Here is a 20,355-nt window from a genome sequence, read left to right on the forward strand (position 1 = left end):
GGACTTTGGAGACCCGTAACGCAGACATTACAATTTGTTAATCTAGTGCGGGATCGGTCCTGAGGGACCGGTACATATTTACATGTACATGCATGCGCAATCAATCGGCGCTTAGTATTAGTTGTATTTCAATAGCACGTGTATTTACGTCTGTGATTTGTTGCGCTGGAAATGTCATCTCGTGTTGAAAAAATAATTTTTCTCTTTCTCGCTTTCTCAAAAAACCAATACAAATAACGCAAAAAGTGTAGATTGTAACGAGCCGTGTACTTCAGCTGAAAAGAAACAATATAACGAAGATAACGCAAGTGTAATAAATGCGCGCCAAAGTCCAATTGAGTCAAGGGACCATGTATTGGCAGAGTTGCCAGATAGTGAAAGTGAAAATGATCTCAAATATGAACTGGATGACCTTTTGATTCGGACGATTCAGTTATGGAAAAAACTGCGCCTCAGGGTACCAGGGCGAAAACCCTGTTGTACTAAAACCCTAAATTAAAAAAAAAAAATTTTAAAAAACGAGCTTTTATCATTTGTTATTAAAATGAACTAGAACGTCAAAAATAAAGTTACTCTAATAAGAAATATAACAATTTAAAAATTCATTGTAACCTTTAACGATAATTAAGTTTCTTCGTCTACGCAAAATAATTTGATATCATATATAATTATCGATAATCGATAAATAAATGTCAAATTTTATCATTGTTCTAAAAATTATTGAAAAATTTAATTTTAAAACAGAGGGGACCTAAAATCATGATCATTTAGATGCATTAATATATGAAAAGGTCTCAGAAATTAGAAATTAAAGAAAAACCGTTTCTATGCATTCATATGTCTTTTAAATATTTACATACAATATAGAGATTCCTTCCATGCAAGCTATTAGTAATTAGAAATTTACTTCGATAATAGCAAATATTCAAAATCTTCATAATAATTATATTTATAAGTATCATCATAATCATCTTTTTCATAATTATCACCAAAACATCATTTTTTTATGATAAGTATCTTTAACAATTATAAGTATCATTATAATTATTATTATCAAATCTATGAGCGCTATAATAATCAATTACATTAGAATCTATTTAATCTGAATCTCATAAAAGAGGTCTTGGATAACCTTCAAACCCAAGTGGTCCAGTTTTGTTTTCATTGACTGTCGACCGCTTTATTTTGATAATAAATTAATGTAGTGTGCTTCTGTGACATTCTGCCATTCTGAGGGGACAAATATTTCTGACATTTTGGCAAATGTTCAGACTGAAATCAATTCTGAAATGATTTTCTGGTTTAGTATCATTTAAATTTGCAAAGCTTTTCGATATTAGCAGTATAATGGCATTCTGCGTATGCCTGGAAACCAGACAAAGCACGACATGTGAGATGACCAAGTATTTCAGCTATCTAATTCAAATTTCCAAAATTATTCATATCCAACTTACAAACAATTGTACTCATGTATTTTTCTTCTAATATTACAAACTCCCCGTAGCCCTGTGGCCCAGCATAAATCAATATCGTAGGAAAATCATCATTTTTTTTCGAAAAATAGTCACACACTCAGCTGCATTAAAATCTTTCAAATTCTCACTACGCCCTTACAACAAGCACAATTTCATTTTGATAATTTTTTCATTGATAAATTCAATTGAACTACGATATTTTCTAGTAGCATCAAAGTGTGGTCAGGGACAACAATACTCAACGGTCCTTACACAAATTAACCTATGAAAAAAAATCTATTTATACAATAATAATATAAGATCTTACCGAATGAGAAATATGGTGTCATGGTATTTATTTTTTCATTTTTACTGTGTAAAAACATCTAAATAATTGATTTAAGTATGCAGATGTTACGCGTATTATGACAAATCAATATATTGCCTCAATATACGATGATTATTTTTTTTATGTAAAAAGCAAGCACACGCGTATAGTTCGAATGGTACCTATCATGTTGGAATGGAAAGTTGTTCTTTTGTAGCTGATTCCACAAGCTTTCACTTCTTCAAAGAAAGGAATCCCAATAAATTGACGTTCTGGGCATCTACAGGCGAACCCGGCGTTCATAAGCCACGTCTGCCTGTGGAGAAAGTTCTACAAATATTGCTCTATGTGAGATTAAGTTGGACAGTTCGAAAAAGCATCTGCCATGGTAGTCTCGGAGAGTTAGTAGGTAATTGAGAATCCTAAAGATATGCTTGGGAGGCGACTTCCAAATGTACGAGCAATACACCAAAAATGGATGAGTCTGGGCCTAAAAGAGAATTAGAAGCTGTTGTGGTGTATATAGCTCCAAGTTTTTGTGAACTACCTCAGTTAATTCGGCCAAGTGACTATTCCAGGATATTACTGCCAACCTCAACAACAAATATCTCAAGATATGCTCAATAACAACTTTCTCCATTGCCTGGAAAGGTGGTTGGGACGAAAGCAATTGAGTGTTAGTTGTTTGGAACCGTTTTTTTCTCCTTTTTTGGTATGGGTTGGGGGCCATCCATAAATTACGTCACACAAATTTCAGGACTTTTTAATCCCTCCCCCCCTCCTTGTCACAGGTTGTCACAATTTCAAAACCCCCTTCCCCTCTAATGTGACGTCACACATTTTTCAAATTTATATATTTATTCAAAAATAATCAAAAGAAAACAGTTATTTTTATTTTTTTCTTACTTTTATTATATAATCTTTGATAAAATTAACATAAAGAAGTCAAATATTTTAAACAGAAAAACAAACGACTAGTTAGGAAGCAACAAACGACTAATTAAATTTTGCGTGATGAATTTTGAATTTTAACATGTGATGTCACAAAGTTTTTGCCCCCTCCCCTGCCCCTTGTCACACTATATCACATTCCGATGATACCCCCCCCCATTAACATGTGACGTAATTTATGGATGACCCCTTGATTCCGACCAACTTCGCAATCTGCACGGAAGAGACCTCTTTTATATGAGAGAGAAAAGAGCTTACATAGCGGACGTGTTAGTTCAGCTGCGCATTTTTTAATACAATTGGTGGTATTCCATAAGTGCCAATGGCTTTATTGATGTCAAAGACTTTGAAAAGTTTTGCCACATTTCAGTGTCGAAATTCTATTTCCGGCATCGCTAAACCAACTCCAGACAGGCGGGGTGGCAGTTTTCCCCGCGTATAAAGCATTGAATTTGACGCAAACATGCGACCCAACAAATATGCCTTCTGTTTCGCAGGCACTGCAATTGACCCATTATATAGTTCTTTTCAAGCATATTTAGTCTACTTGCAAGTATTTCTTGAAATAACAAAATTTATACTATTTTCGGTACTAGGACACAAGCTTCATTTGCGATAAACACTACTTTTGTTGTTGGCTATTCTACTGCAGCTTTTATCAAACCATGGATTTTTATCGACAAGGCCCTTGAAAGAGTAAGGAATATAGGTTTCCATACCTGCCAAGATTACTTCTTACTTCTTGTTTGCACACATTGAAGGGTCCTTGGAATTAGAATTATGAAAAAGACTTGGGGTATATTTCATTGTGTTATCTTATGAGCATGATTTTGCAATCTATATGTAGTGCCTCAAGGACAATTTCAATTTCCATGAAATATCCATAGAGTAAAATGAATGATAAAAGCGGAGTATATATCCATCAATGGGTATACAAGTGGTAATATTACCTATCTCATCATATTCTGAAAAATATTATTTATCATATTCATTATTTTTATCTGATTTAAAAAATTCTGTACACCACTGACCAGAAATGCATGAGTTTCTAATGAAAAGTACTTGTAATTATTTTCGTCTTGTTACAAACAATGGATCGAATTCTCTTTATTTCATAATAATCTGTTGTTCGTTGACTTCCTTTTAAAGCTTCAACTAACATCGTTTCAAGCATAACCAATTTGTTTCCATTTACGAATAGTCTTTATTTAAACGCACGGAATCTTCACTATCATATGCTTTGAATTTTTTTCTAATTTCATTTCTAATTCATTCCGTGCTCTGCCTACTGTAAGTTTCTAAAGTGCGAAACAGAGTACGTGTTCACTCTTCATTTCAACTTAGTCAACAAATTGTAATAATATGTAGTTAATATGACATTGTTATTTATATGACTTCATTTTTTTTTATGCTTGCTTCTCTTTTAGATTAAATATGAGCAAAACGGCAGTTACAACTGGATCTAGTTTTTATTTGAAATAACTCAACATATTATCTATAATTTTCTAATTTCCGGAAAATAACACCAGGCTGGATATTTGAACAGCTTAGTGGAATTGGGAATAGATGAAACTGGAATTATTTTCTATACTACAAACTATGGTCAGTCAGAAGTATCGCTATTGAGGAGCGAACGAAGACCAAGCAAAGAGTCTATCTCTTTTTCAATTTTACATACTCAAAGCTTGAATTATTACTCACAGCATTACTCTGAAGCATTACTCACATTAAAACGTGTCGTAATACAATATAACCCCTTCGATATTCTGCCTAAATTGCAGTTAGTGCATGAAAATAAGTATATGTTGAAAACACACGTATTAAATTCCAGAAAAGTGGAAATGATCCATGTAAATGAACGCCCGCTATCACTCGTACAGACACCAATGTGACCGTTAGCGCACGCTGAACACATCTCACCAGCGTCTAATCATTTGTCCTTTATCTAATTTCGACAGAGAAACGGTTCGTAAGATGTAAACATGCAAAAGATTTAAGTAAATCTATTCAGAGTGATAACAGAAACTGGTTGAATTAGATAATCAATGAATATCTGAATATCTGAGTATACTCTTAGCAACCGTAAATAAAAGTAACAATAAGTAGGAATAACTGAGGAACGTCAAACATAAGCGAAGATGTCACAAAAGAATGCAGTATTTAACGTTTTTTTCAAGATATCAACGGCATCGTTCATGTGATTATATTTCTCCCCATCAGGCCCCAACTTGATTAAATAGGCTGAATATTGCACCATGACAACGCACCGGCCCTTTCCGATTTGATTTTGGAAAATATTTTGAAAAAATTTATTCAAAGATGCCACACTCTCCCCTTAAAGTGGTTTGTATCTTACCTTGATTGTCTAAAACAATTGGTACAAGCTAATAAAGTTTCAAGTGAATTGCCATTTGGCAGTGGTGTACCTCAATGTTCAGTTTTGGGTCTTATTCCTTTTTTTGGATACATTAATGAGGTCACAGACTTATGAATTAGTGAAAAAGTAAAACCAGTGTAATTAGAAGTGGTCCAGATATACAAGCTTTACATGCTGGTGTGATGCGAACAGTGTCCGTTTAAACACTTCATTTTTATTCTGTAAAGGAGCTCTTAAACCTATGAAACTCAACAATGACTTAATACGATCCCCAAATTCGATTTTTTTCTTGGTCTACATATTGACGATGCCCTTCAATGCTGTGTACATGTAGTAAACTTGACAAAAAAATTATCCTCTGCTTGTTTTGCTATTGAATCTGTGACTGAACAGCTTGATTCTCGTACTACTTTAACAACTTATGTACTACTTGTTTTTCGAATCGCAGCTTCGCTATGGTTTGCCTTTCTGGGGGTCATGTAGTTCGCACCTCTTCGAATCCATCTTCAAATTACAAAAAAGAGCGTTTCGTTATGTTTATGGTTTGAGTAATAGAACGCATTGCGAATTCTACTATTAAAAAACACAAAATTTTAACTCTCCTCGCTGTTTTAATTTTAGAATTTGTTTGTTTAGCTCGCAAACACTTTCAAAACTCAACCTGAGTTTTGAAGACCCATCCATACCTACCCTACTAGAAAAAAAATTTGGATATTAACTTAACTATACCAACTTCTGATCGGGTAAAAAAATCAATTATCTTCAGTGCCAAAGTATTATTCAATCATCTACCTTCAGAATTAAAAATGGCAAATACATTTAATAGGTTGCGAAAATTGAAAATTGAAAAGGCATTTCTGCTCGTAACACCTTATTATTCTGTGGCAGAATTCCACAATTTACCATAGACTTAAAAGACTTTTCCAAAATGAAAGAGGCAGGATACACCACTCATAAAATTTCTGGGACGTACCTCAGACAGGAAGTTTCAGGTGAATGCTGCAAACGAAAAATCGAAGGTTGAAGATCAGCAGGCGGGAGTACTGCGAGGATCAGTATTATCACCGATGTTTGATAATATATACACAGCCGTCATCCCATTAACGAAGAACACCATGACAGAGCTATATATGCACGATCCCGCAATAACAATAAGCTGCGTAAAGGTGGAAAACATCACGAAAATATTCCAAAATACTGCAAACTAAATAGATGAATGGTGCGAAACATGAAAAATAGAAGTAAACTACGAGAAAACCAAGCCGTTCTCTACAAGAGAAGAAGGAGCCACCGGCCCGACCGGAACATAAAAATCAACGACGATAATTCCATTGGACAAAAAAGGCCAAATACCTAGCGTAACGTAAGATCAAGGTCTCAATTTCAACGAATGAGAGAGCCATACTATGTGATTTAATCGGTATAAAAAGCAAGCTAAACACAGAAAAAACTTAGATTTATTTGGAGTATAATAATACCGGTTATGAGACAAATATGCAAATCGAACAGGAAAAAGCTAACAAAATATAACACTGAGACAAGGATTAAATGTCTACTTGATAACAAGAGGCGAGAACCGCAAGACCGCAAAAAGTATTGGACATCATGGAAGACAGGGTAGAAAAGCTATTCGACGAGTTGGTAACACATCCTACCGAGAAACTCATCAGGTATACAAGAGAGGATTATAGAAAGCACGGGAAACAGAGAAGATAACTGGATCGACAGGTTAGGTAGGTTAAGTTAGGTTAGTATTAAAATAACAAATATCCAAAAAACGCAAAATACAAAACCACACACCAGAAAAAATCAAAGAACAAAAAAAAATTCTTCCAAGATTCTAAGTTTTCTGTGTCAACCGCCGACACGATAACTTCGCACTTTATAAGCAAGTGCCGAGTTATACATCCGGGCCAGCTGTAAATAAGGTGAAAGACCACTCGGATTAGATCTTTTCTTGCAGAAGAAGTTTGCAAAGAATTTACCCGAGGCAGCGAAACACACACATTCATTGAGATGTCAAGACAACCAAGAAGACAAGAGTGAACAGCCAACAGACTAACTCTTAACAAAAATATTAGACCTCCCAGAATCTCCCATAGAATTCAGGGAAAAGGAAGGAGGGCCTGTCGAAATGACAGTAGGGGTGGAAAGTCCATCTTCGCACCCATCCGCGGATTTATCCATGTTTGACAGCAGTCGATTACATTTCAACTAGCTTACAAACTTTTAACAATAGTAAGTAATATTTTAAACTGTTCTATAACCTTTAATATAAATAAAAGAAAAAAATTAAGATTTCCATGCCGATTTTGAAAATTTTGAATTTATGTGGCGCGGCTTTTTATCACTTGTCAGCCTCATGGCAAAAAGTATGAAATCAGTGCATTTATACATAAATAACCGTTCACCTCTACTTCTACTATTTAGAAAGCATATTTTTTTTATTTGGCACCAATAGTAATAGTTTATGAAATTTGCTGGCAGTTCATTTCTACTGATGAATATTAAGTTTTGTTTTATCAATATTTTCCAAGTCAACTAAAAGTCTTTAACGCATTCCAAAAATAATTAACCTTAAATTAATAAAAGGCTTTCAGATCATTCATTTTAAGTTCGTGTTTTTCCCAATATACATTTCACCCAAATAAAGTTTATTATTGTCTGATGTTTCATGAAGAATTTACTATAAAAATATTTTCGTATTTCAAGCACGAGAAATAATAGGAGTTTGAAGTTAAAAAGTAAACACATGTTAAAAACTGTGAAAGCTATGCAATTTAAATAACTTGTTGATTGTTTAGAATGTTGCCTAATCTTCAAGTATACAACTTTTAAAACCATTTCTGTTTAGAAAGCAATGTACAAGTAAAAATTGACTCATGTTTTTTATTATCACACTTTATTTAACTTTCAATGAACCTATTGTCTTGATTCCTTCGATTCAAATGATTTTACAAGGATAAAACTGAATCAAATCAATAAAAATTCATTTTTCTATTACAAAATAGGGCTTCAATAATGAAATTCATTTGAACCTTTTTCAAGCAGTATCGTTTAGTGAAAAGTGCTTCTATATTCCCATTATACCTCAATTTACTCCGTAGAATAATCAAGTTTCTGCGGATTCATTCTATTTTACATACGCAGTCAATCTGAATATCGAATCAACGAACTTATAACGGAAAATGTTTTACAAGAAATGCCAATTAACGGATTTGACTTCATTCAACTTATTCCAACACAGCCATTAGGCCATTATGTCATTTTCTTCTTGCAAAAATAAAAATTGTTCCAAAACCTGGGAAATATCCAAGTGAACTAACGTAATATCGTCCAATGACCTTATAAACTCTCGAAAAACTATTGAAAGCTGAATCAATACCTATTATAGAAGACCATTAATTCGACTTCCGTAAGCAATATAATAGGATAGAGCAAATCCATAGAGTGATAGAAAATATATAAATAAAGCCTTTGAAGAAAGAATATTTGCATCAGTAACTTTTCTAGATATCAACCTAGCCTATGATAACGTTTGGCACGAAAGATTATTACATTAAATCAACAATAAATTTCCATCTCCCTTTTACCTATTATTAGAATTGTCAAATGCCGAGATAAAGATATGTGATTATCCCTAGTCAACTCAGTGGTACCCCAATGCAGTATACTTGGATCTATACTCTATACTAATTTATACTTCTGATCTGCAAGGAAAACAGATATAGTAACGTTTGCTGATGACACAGTAGTTTTTGCAAAACATCAAGTCCTCAAAAACCACAACAGAGAATTTACAAGAGAGCTCAAATTAAATTTAAATCTGGATGAGCAAGTGGAAATTCACTTTATGTAAAAACACGGGCTCTTCAACCATTAATAATTTTATTTCAGTTTACATGTTGATTGAATATCCTACAAATCAAGCGCGGATCCAGTGTGGGTCATGGGAGTCATGACCCCCCTAAACTCTTAATTTAGTTTTTTGTTTCTCTTATAAAAGGGAGCCAATACCCCCAAATATCTCGAATATCAAAACAATACCCAATAAAACAAAAAAAAAATGCTCAAGAAATTCAAGATTAAGAAGTAGAAGAATCTGACATAAACTAATTAATATGAATCATATCAAACTAATCGAAAAAAGAACCGGTCTAGGGCTCAATGGGTAAACGACTTAAGAGTTGGTCTAGTCGAAAGAATGAAATGTCTTAAGAACTGGTAAACTTAAGAGTCAACTCACTCGGAGAGTCGGTCGGTTTTCGAGATAGACGAGAAAGTTAAACTAGTAATGGTAGGCAAGAAGAGTCACAATTCTTTTGGAATCTTTCGAAAGAGCGCTCTTTTAGATGAACGATTCAAAAGAATGGATTCTCGATTCACTTGCCCACCTCTGGTCCCTCTACGGTACTCAGTCACACCTCGGCATTCAAGCTCCTACTCTCTAGTAGTTATATTTTGTGGGTAAAAGGCTTAAAATGCCATGTCTTTGGGGGAGGACTCGTCCTAATACTACCAATTCATACTACCAAAATTCAAAGTAGATAAATGGTTATTTCTGGGTGTAACACTTCTAAAGTCAAAATAGTATTGATTAATTCTCCATTTTCAACGTTCGATGAATTCATATACTCATTAAAAATCGAGTATGTGTGGAATTTTAACTATTGTTTCCTGGGTAATATATTCATGCAATTTATATGTGCAGTTGTAACATTTTGTTATAGTGTATATGCTACAAAGACGTAATAACATGAAAATTTAGTGAACTTTGTGTAGCTGACATACCTCAAGTGAATGTGTAGTGAGAAAATCACATAATACAATAATTTGGTTTAGTATCAAATTAAAGATTTGATGACGCACAAGGTATTTCGATTTCATTTCTTATTCGGTATTTATTTTAGTCCCGTCTTTCAAGTGCTCTGTCACTTTCCCTGCGTTTGGGCGGTTATATTTTCTGTACATGTTATATATTTTAGAATACTTTTGCATTGCATTGCATGTATATAAATCTACTTCAATTATTCTCACTCTTAAGCCGTTATTTTATTCATAAATCTACACTATGTTACTGACACGGAAATTAGAAAATAAGATCCAAAATTAAAACTAAAGCATCAGGTAAACATGGAACTGAAAAGCATTTAAATAGTTGCAGATATAAAGTTTGTTTCAACCTTTCAATTTGGACCGATCTTGGAACGGTTATTGGAAGCGTTTATAGATATTTTCTGTGCAATTTCCAACTATGCACGGTTCTTGCTAACAACCAAGTGTTCAAAAGTCCGTCCCGGAAATGGTTAACAAACTATACTTAAGTCGGTTGGAACGCAAAACAGAATCGTTCGTATAACGGTAACCGCTCGGTTGGAACACATAATCTCTATTGCGCAGAATCGTCACCGTACCAACGACGGTTTTTTGATGGGTTGGAACGAACCTAGTATGTTTCAAATCTAATACATTTAAAGGGAGCTTCAAATTTAAAGTCCCCATGAAATTACCTAATTTATGGCGCGTTTTATAATTGCCAGTCATCCTCAATGTTCTTTTAATTTGAACTTTAAGGTAAAGTAGGAAATGTTTCACTTTAGCAGATTAAACAAAAGTCAAATGCAAACTTAGGTTACGTTTATTATTCAATTCTAAGCTGCACGTGGCATCTTTTATTTAATATAAATAAAACAATAAACTAAGAATTCAAATCGTTTTCAAATTTTTTAATTTGAGGATTGAGGATTTTTATTTTTCTATATAATTTGTGAATAAATATTTTAATGTTCTGAAAATGCAATGGTTGTATTGAGATCTTCTTTAACCGTATATATCATTTGTTTTTCATTGGAAATCTACTGACATTGGTCTATTCAATAATAGTTCAATAACTTGTCTTCAGAATATTTACCAGAATATCCTCACAAATACACCGGTGAGGAGAGAGGTGAACAATAGATAGAGAGGAGTTTCTTCTTCAACTTTTCACCTTAGAAATTGAGCATCTCGTGTAATGCCCATTGTCTCAAGTTATTCTGCCGTATACCAGTGGCCAGTAATCAATTCGACGATCAGCAGATTTCTTTCGAGCTTGATGAAACTAACCTCAAGTACCTTGGACGCCCTCTTAAAAAAGTTGTGTTAGTGTGTTTCCGGCCTCCCATTGAGAAAAGATATCACATATCTAATGCAGCCAATAGTCACTTACTGATCACATGTCGTTTTGCTAGCTGTAAGGGGTAGAGCCCAACATCTACATTGTCCTTAGTTGAAACCAATTAAATATAAAATAAAATACTGCGAGACTGCGAAAGATCACGCGCATTGCGAATTAGTAACCTAATAGAACATGATTATTGAACTAACAGTTACCTATCAATTATTTATAATTAACTCAAAATAAAAAATCTTTATTGTGCGAATTCAGACTAGGTATAAAGTAAATCATATCGTATTATTCCGTGAAATCATAAAATAGAATCTTATTTAGCGGAAAATCGATCGATTCGATACGTGTCCGAATTCCATTACTGATTTCTAATTTAATTGATTAATGTATAATCAGTGTATGTTTTTCGTTTGACAATATGTCCCCGATTAGGTTAATCGGCTCTTGTAAAAGATAAATTCTCGATTCCAATTTTTATTCAGTGATTTAGCACTTCTTGACAAAAAAATAATTAATAATTTATTGGGCAAGTCTACATCAGTGAGGTACTGCTGAGTGCATTAGGCCCCGAAGGAAATCAGCACATATACCACATTTCTGAATCAGTTTCCACAATATCCGATTTCAACTGATACTTTCCAGTAAGTTAAGTATCTAGATGTCGTTCTGGATAAAATAATTACTCCGATCAATGATCTAGTCAAGGTAGTCTCCTAAACCACAGCGCCTATATACAGGGTGTATCAAAAAAAGGTGATCCCGTCTCTATGATAGATAGAAAACCGAAAAATATTTGGGGTTTGCTCAGTAAAAATCTTTCGTAACGTATTCAAGATGAGGAGCGTTCTAGAAAAAAATATACATATTTCTTACGGTTTTGTCACAAGTACTCGGAGCATTGTATTGAAATTTTATACGAATATGTTTTGAAAGCTGATACATCCAATGAATTTGTTCGTATCAAGTAGTCTTGAACAAAACATTTTCAATATTAGAATTATTAAGCAAAATTTCAAGTGAATTTAACATCCTTTAATTTAACACCAAAAAGGAACTCTTGATAAAACTCAATATTTTGTGTAAAAATTATGAAGTAATAACTGACGTTAGTTTGAAGTTTTGATAAAGTTATTAATTATTATGCGAAAAACTTATGCACTACTCAGCTTAGAGCCGGTATTATTTACCTATCCCGGATACAAAGTATCAAATGGATTAAGCTAGGTTCACATAATGACCTTGCGCACTGTGACGCAAGTATTCAATATTACAGCCTTCTGCATGTCGACGAAGGTGTTTTTTGGTAATCCCAGTTTGGCGGCGATGCTATTGTGTAGGGTCTTAGGTACGACGCCAGTTACGCCAGTTGCTGACATAATAACTGGGACTATGTCCACATTTTCGCTGTGCCAAATATATATGCTGTTTAATCTTAATTGCGATATCGGCATATTTGGCCAGTGTTTGTTGAGAATGTTATAAGTGTTCGGTATAGCTACATCGACAAAAAGGACTAAATTGACTCTTCTATCAACCACCACGATGTCAGGTCTGTTATTCATCATCTGTCTATCGGTGGTAATGGACCTATCGTAGTAGATTCTTAAATTGTTATTTTCGAGCACCTTCTGCGGCCGGTACTTGTAATACGGTGTATACGTATTGAGAAGACCGAACTTGTTGGCCAGTTTCTGGTGGATGATGTTGCAAACTTGGTTATGCCGGTGTAAATAGTCGGTATTAGCTAACACACTACAAGCAGATGTTATATGTTGGATGGTCTCTGATGTTTGTTGACACTTTCTGCATTTGTCAGATTGAGTATTCGGATCCTTAATAATATTTTTCTTGTAGTTATTGGTTTAATAACTTGATCCTGAATAGCCATCATGAAGCCTTCGGTCTCTGGAAAGAGATTGCTGCTAGTAAGCCATCTCTTGAACTTGAAACCTCTGAATATCCTCTAGTTCTGATTTCGTTCACTTCAGGATTCCAAAAGAGTACGTTAAAATAGGCGTGGTATAGGTGTTGGTTGCCTGGACTAAGTTGCCTGCATTTAATTCAGATTTCATAAGTGACTTCACTCTTTTGGTGTATTGATCCTGGATTCTAGCTTTTGCCTGCTTGTGGTCCGGCAACTTAGCCTGTTGAAATCCTAGGTATTTGTAGTTTTCCCAGTTTTCCATCGCCTGTTCATGACAATGCCTTTCGTTGTAGAATCGATGTGTTATATCGAGAAGTTGATTTATTTGATCCTTATTTGCTGCGTATAGCTTGATAACGTCCATTTAAAGAAGATTGGATATGAAACAGTTAGTTTCTCTGTCCGCTTTAATGTGGAATCCGTACTTTGTGTCATTGAGTAGATAGAGAATTCATTGCAAGGCAGAACCACAACGGACTCAGGGAGTCAGTCGCCCTGGTATATCCCCCTACGAATGGATATTTGTCAGTACCGAGGGAATTTGGACCAATTTGAAGATGTAGGTTCGTTCGCCATCCCTTCATCGTAGTTGAAAGGAAGGTTACTCAATCCAAATTTATTCTTTTCACAGACGAGGCCACTTTCACGAGACAAGGTATGCTTAACTCCCATAACGAACACTACTGGTGTGATGGGAATCCACGTGTCAAAAGAGTATCACTTTATCTACACTCATTTAAAGTAAATGTTTGGGCAACAACTTTAGGTATCAATTTAATAGATTGTAACATTCTACCTGGATCGGCTATTACTTCATAATCTTCAACTTAAAATATTCCAATAATGGTACACATTATCGAGTTTTATAAAGAGTACCTTCTGGAGAAAAAATTGAACGATGTTCAAGCTCACTTCAATCTAATATTGATAAAATTATTTTCAATACTACTTGGTATGAGCAGTGTAACTAGCGGCCTTTATCCTGAATACAAATGGCGTTATGAGAATTTTTTATTGAGCTTCGAGACGGGATCATCTTTGTTTGAAAAACCTTCCGCTTATACAGGAAGTTCTGAGCTAGCGCAAGTAGCTAAATCGGGAATTTTTTCCATCAAAAAGCAAGTTATCCACACGACTATGAAAATTACTAATTGGTGCAAAAATACTCCAGAACAAAAGCTTTCTTTCTGAGTAGCCATCGAATTCTGGATGCAGAATAATGAGATACAGAGTCACATACAAAATATCTTTTTAGGTATGGGTGTTGAAAAGACAAAAGGACTTCCCACATTCTTATTTCGTATTAATCGTATCGTATTTAGACAATAACTCGTTCAATTTTAAGCTATAAGCTTTTTTAAAAGAGCATTTTGTAGAGGATTTCATCAACATAATATCAATCAGAACTTTTTTAAACCCCGGGTTTTGGAAAGGAATACAAACTTTAAAATATTGTATCTCCTTTAAATTCTATTATAAATAGATTTAAAAAGGCTCAAAATTTTTGGCAAGAAAAACCCTACAATTGATATTTGAAACATTTTCTTATAACATCAATAGTTTTTGTTTTATTTATGAAAAATTCATTTGTTTTTTCAAGATTACGGAAATTCATTCAAAACAATAATACTTAAATAAAGTTAATTACAAATGGATTACGATTAATTTCAATTAGGGTCGTAAAGGCGATGGTTTAGTTATTTTTTTGAAGAAGAAAAAAGATGAAACCTTATTTTTGTTATAAATCAGTCAAATCTTATGCAAAAGACTTTCGACAGAACTCATTATTAAAGGTGCTTTGAAAAAGGTATCTTGTGATTTTTTTCCAAAAATTTCATCAATTTCAAATTATTTGAGGTTAAAGGTTTTCAATTTCGGGGTTCTCCAAAAATAGCCATCCTTCAACGAGTGATAACTCAGTTATTATTGAATTTACAGAGCTTATTAAAAAACTAATCTATTTGTTTTTTTATTAGGCTACATTTTTTCCTGATTTTGCTGATAAAATGAAACATTTTTATGTCATTCATGAAAAACGGTAAAAAAATATGCGTTTTTCCAATGATAAATTAATCGTTAATAACTCTTAAAATACCAAGTTTAGGAAAAAACCTTGAGGAGTAAAAGTTGCTGAGAATTAGTCAATCTATCGACCTCCGAGATTATTTTGATAAAATAAATTTTCATCTCCAAGAAGTGGGGGCTTTCACCCCAGGGCAAAAGCACTCTTCGGAACAGGGTTTTGAAGAAGGTTAAAAATACTATCTTTATACTAATTTTCATGAAAATCGACTTTGATTATCAAAATTCCACGGGAAATCGGCTGGTACCTGGCCTATATTATGAATTGAATCCATAACTAAAAACATGAGTTCATTACTATAACTCATTTTCAACTCTTGATGAAATATGATGGTAAAATATTACGTAATTGTTGTTATAATGAATCATGCGGTATTGCAAACATAGCAACTATTTATAAAATATAGTTGAATAGATTTATACTCAGTGACCTTAGAAGTGTTACATCCCGAAGGGATAATTTCTTGACACCAATTTTTGGCAACATTGTCACCATATTTATATCCGGCTAGGAGAACAGCATCTTTGAATATCATCAAAAAAGTTTTCTTCCAAGTAACTATTTGCGAAAGCCGCATAATACATAGTACTTACAGTTATGGCCAGTACGACTAGATTCAAGCGCAAGGGAAATATTTTTTGTATATTTTATCAACAATCAGAATATGTAATCACATTCTATAATTCAACTTGCTCACGTGCTGGGTTCTCTAGTAATACCTTAGTGAGGTTTACATCCAGCGATGTATCCTCTATCACCTCATATTAGGTCTACTGGCCACGCTTTCTTTAGTCATTTGTTGTACCTTGGTACTAAAGGCTCTTCTATTAGTACTCGTACTTGAATGATATAGTCCAATACAAACCATATAGCTTCTATTATTTGGATGATGTAGTTCAGTACAAAACCTGGGGCTTCTACTATAATTAGTCGAAGTATTTACGATTGAGACCTCTGGATCATTTGTACATTACGTTTTGAACCACATGCCCATAGTTCCACTCCATGGATCCATATAACTTTAAAGATCGTTTCGTAAATTAGAACTTTCGAAATATGCTTTTATCTAATTTGTTATTCAAACTTCTATCTAGACAGAAGCAATAATTTTCACCCTCTTTTCAATAGTTTATTTTTTACTTGATGATGGTTCAAAATTCAGTTGCTTATGCTATAAACTGTACTGGAAAATACTGCTTAGTATCGTTTTCAAAGTAAACACAGAATTATATAATTGTAATTTAATAGTGTTTACTTTATACAATACAAAGTAGGTAGTAATTCAATATTTCGAAACTCAACACCTAAAATGTATGTGCAACTTTTTTGTAATCTTTAGTAGCCATCAGTCATTTAAAATACGACGCAGTGATTTTTTTAATAACATGCAAAGCGTATGATAATTTATAAGCGAAATCGTTCTGTCGAGTATTCGTACCATCATCATTTTCGTTTTTTACTCGTGCTGGCCTCTAAACGACTGTCTGTGCGACTTAACATGTGTTGTATGTAGGTGAGGTTAAGCAGACCTAACAGTTCTTATATGCCAATAACCAGTTTGTCTTTATTTCCTTTTCGAGTGAAGAAATTGCACAAGATTTTTAGTTTTTATGCTACTTACTATGACGTAGATCGTTAGTATATTTAACGATAGTTGATGGTAGTGTGTAATTTGGAATTTATTTAAAAATTGTTTGTGTGAATACTGTGTTGTTTTATGTGATCTATTTATTGTGAATACTGTCTTCGAGTCAATATATATTTGTTTAGAAACACAACAACTTATTACAGCAGTGTATTTCCAAGGTAAGGACTATTATTTATAAACTAAAAATTTCATATCTTTTCAAGGAACACAGTACTGAACTGTTTTTGAAATTAGAAATATCCAATATTTCACAAATTACATGCTGATTTAATATTCAAATTTATTGAACAATTAAGTATTCAATTTATTTGGTACATTTATAATTTACCTACAAAGAACACACATGTACCTATACCCGATAATGAATAATTTATAATGTTTACTAAAAACAATTAAGAGATCACAGTGATAGGAATGGGAAAGGATTATCGCGGCATATTGAGCAGGCAAAAAAAACATAAAATAGTTAAAAAATATTTACAAAGATTAAACCATGTTAGAATTTTTTGAATATTTCTTAATGTCATTATATTTGTATTGTATTGGTAAGTACGATATTGATATTTTGGTTAATTTTTTTGATGAATTTTATAAATTCGTGATATTTTTCGAAACAATATCTTCACAGATACTCAGATAATTATTCAGGCTATAGATATTAGTGACTTACATTGTATAAATGTCGTGATTATTTTTTTCAAATAATAGGATACTTATATAATTGCATCATGTGTACTAGCTTTATACATTTTGTTCTTGGGGGCAACGTTTAATTATGTATTATCAAATAATAAAGGATATGACGTATGAAATCAATGAAAATTGTTCAAAAGAAAACTCGCCCATTGTTTGACAACAACACCGGTACATGAATAAGAAAATGGTTCAACTGTACCTCTTTTATTTGAAAATTAATATTTAACCCAATAATAGTGTCTTTTCTCTACAATTGAAATTATAGATTTTAAATCGCATACAATCTCCCATCAGAATGCCTCAATGATTCCTAAAATTGTAATAAATTCTTTTCGCAATATGACTGTTATTGTTATGGTACTTACATTGGTGTCAGATCTTTCATTTGCTTCTGCAAATATTATTATAATCTTTCTCATTCAAAATGGAACACCAAGATACTTTTATTTCGATTAAATTTGTCTCTAAAGTTTCTACAATATAAAAGATATTTCCCAAAATTTGAACTCCAAATCTCAACATTTGAACTCAACATTAATAGAATCGAAATAAGTGCATGCATTTTTTTTTTAAATTTTGATCTTTACAATCTTGTAGAAAATTTAAGGTAACTTTATACTTTTGCGGTCCCCTCATTTTTTAGCTCTAGAAAATCAGAAAATCGTCCGATTTCAATGAATTTTTTTTTAAATCTTCGTTTTTACGGCGAATTCACGAAAAAAATTATGGAAATAAAAAAAAGGAAACTTATATTGGTTTCAGGGCTTTAAATGTTCATAAAAATGCACTCAATTACGTAAAATTATCTTTTCTAAATAATTAAATGGAATTGTTATATATATTTTTTCATTATCTACAAAACAAACGAGCAAATTGAAAAAAAAATTATACAAAAATGTTGACTTATGTTTTTACAATTAAAACCTTTTCTCCCATATAATCGTTTGTACCTTTTTTATTAAGTAATCATCAAAGTTATATGAACAAAAACATTCTTAAAATCACTTATTGTAATCAAGTGTACAGTATTAAAAAACGAAGATTTAAAAAAAATCATGGAAATCGGAAGATTTTTCGATTTTCTAAAGCCAACTACCCGGAAGTATAAAATTAACAAAATTAATTATAAGGTACTGAGAAACTAAAATTTTTTTGAGAATTTTTGAAATGGTACAGACAGAATTAGTTTATTATTATTATATACTATTATTACTACTGTTTCATATAGTGTGCAACAACATGACAGATACATATTCTTTTAAACTTTTAAAATAAATTCTCAATTTATTGTGGAAATATTGTAGCTTTGATTTCATGTAAATAAGTGGAAAAACAACTTTAAAAAAGTTCATAACAATTATTACTAGGACTTATGAGATAAGGATGATTCATTGATAAGTTTGATTATTTTACACAAAAAATAGTCTTCCTGAAATATGAAGAACTGAAACATATCAAATATAACTATTCTATGATACACGCTTTTACAAAATGAGAACTAAAAACTAGTGGATATTTTTTAATCATACTTAGAATCAATCCTATAAAAAAACACAAAAGATTGTTAAGATGTGGTATCCCTAATCAAAGAAATACGAATGACGACGAAAGGGGGATTTATATTTTCATTTAGTCTACGCCTCTCGCGATTTTCCAATACTTTCTATATGAATAACATACTCTTACTTTGTGCCGATTACAAAAGGATTATGCGAGTTACTTGAGATTGAGCGTTTGGTTGCAATTTTGTAGGATTACATCAGTATTTATTTGTCATAATGAGATTGCATATATTAGATGAATAAAACACTTCGTCATATAATATTTTTAACAATAAAAAATTATAGTAATGTAACTTATGTTGAATATCATAAATATTAAAAACTGTCTCTGTGTAGTATTTGGCTATGGAAATTGCCAACCACATGAATGGAAAGATTCGCTCAAAAATTCCATCGTGCAACGACGGCTGGACAAAATATTTGTCTATTCCGTTTATGCGATTATTTATTTATACTATTCTTAAACGTGTAATTTTGAGCAGTGGTTATTTACATACCACTAGAAGTGATAGCTGGAGCCAATGCAGTTTTCGTGATATTTTCATTATCAACATTATTATCTGATATTCCCCGGAAGTACTTGGCTGATTACAATCAGTTGCAGGAAATTCATAGACTGCCATAATTTAGTTTGAAATTTTTCGCTTTTCTGCAAGAAATTGCTGCATATATCCTTCAGCGATATTCGTAGACTTCCAATTTCCGTTCTAAAACTATGTCAGGTATATTTTATAGCATTAGGCATTTTTAAAATTCTGCAATTTTTTCAGGAATTCTAGCAATAGTATTCTTATTCTTTCCAACTATTTGGTTGATACATTTTCCTGCTCTATAGAAGACAAATAAACGTGTCTGATCTATTTTAGTGCGTAGAGATATATAATTGTTAATATAGTTAGAGTCTTCATTACATGAAGTCACTTTTACTTCTCCTACCTAGGGTGAGAAAGTACTTTTCCTCTCTAGGGAGGAAGTACGACTTTGCCAGGAAATATAGTCTTTGGATAGAGGTAGGAGTGAAAAATATTTTCTATGTTTATAAAGGTGTTCTGTACTACAAATAAGCTCCAAAAATTTACACGATTCTAATGGAAAACTACATTGAAGTATATAAGATTGCGTGACGTAGGCAGAAGAAAATGGGCACAGATTTTGGCTATTTC

The 20,355-nt window shown here is 32.8% G+C and overlaps 1 protein-coding gene across 2 annotated transcripts in view; it reads left to right on the forward strand.

The window, feature by feature from the left end:
- The first annotated feature begins 9,836 nt into the window (after positions 1-9,836).
- Positions 9,837-20,355, forward strand: part of LOC130897807 (uncharacterized) — a 56,664-nt gene continuing 46,145 nt past the window's right edge. Inside the window, exon 1 of one of the 2 annotated variants that reach the window (XM_057806721.1) lies at positions 9,837-9,982. The gene's annotated coding sequence lies outside the window, so the exon portion shown is untranslated. Of the gene's footprint in view, positions 9,983-16,610; positions 17,093-20,355 lie in introns of those variants that run through there. The other variant, XM_057806719.1, reaches the window with a different exon arrangement.

This window comes from Diorhabda carinulata, chromosome 9 (genome assembly GCF_026250575.1).
Source record: "Diorhabda carinulata isolate Delta chromosome 9, icDioCari1.1, whole genome shotgun sequence".
Classification (NCBI taxonomy): Eukaryota; Metazoa; Arthropoda; class Insecta; order Coleoptera; family Chrysomelidae; genus Diorhabda; species Diorhabda carinulata.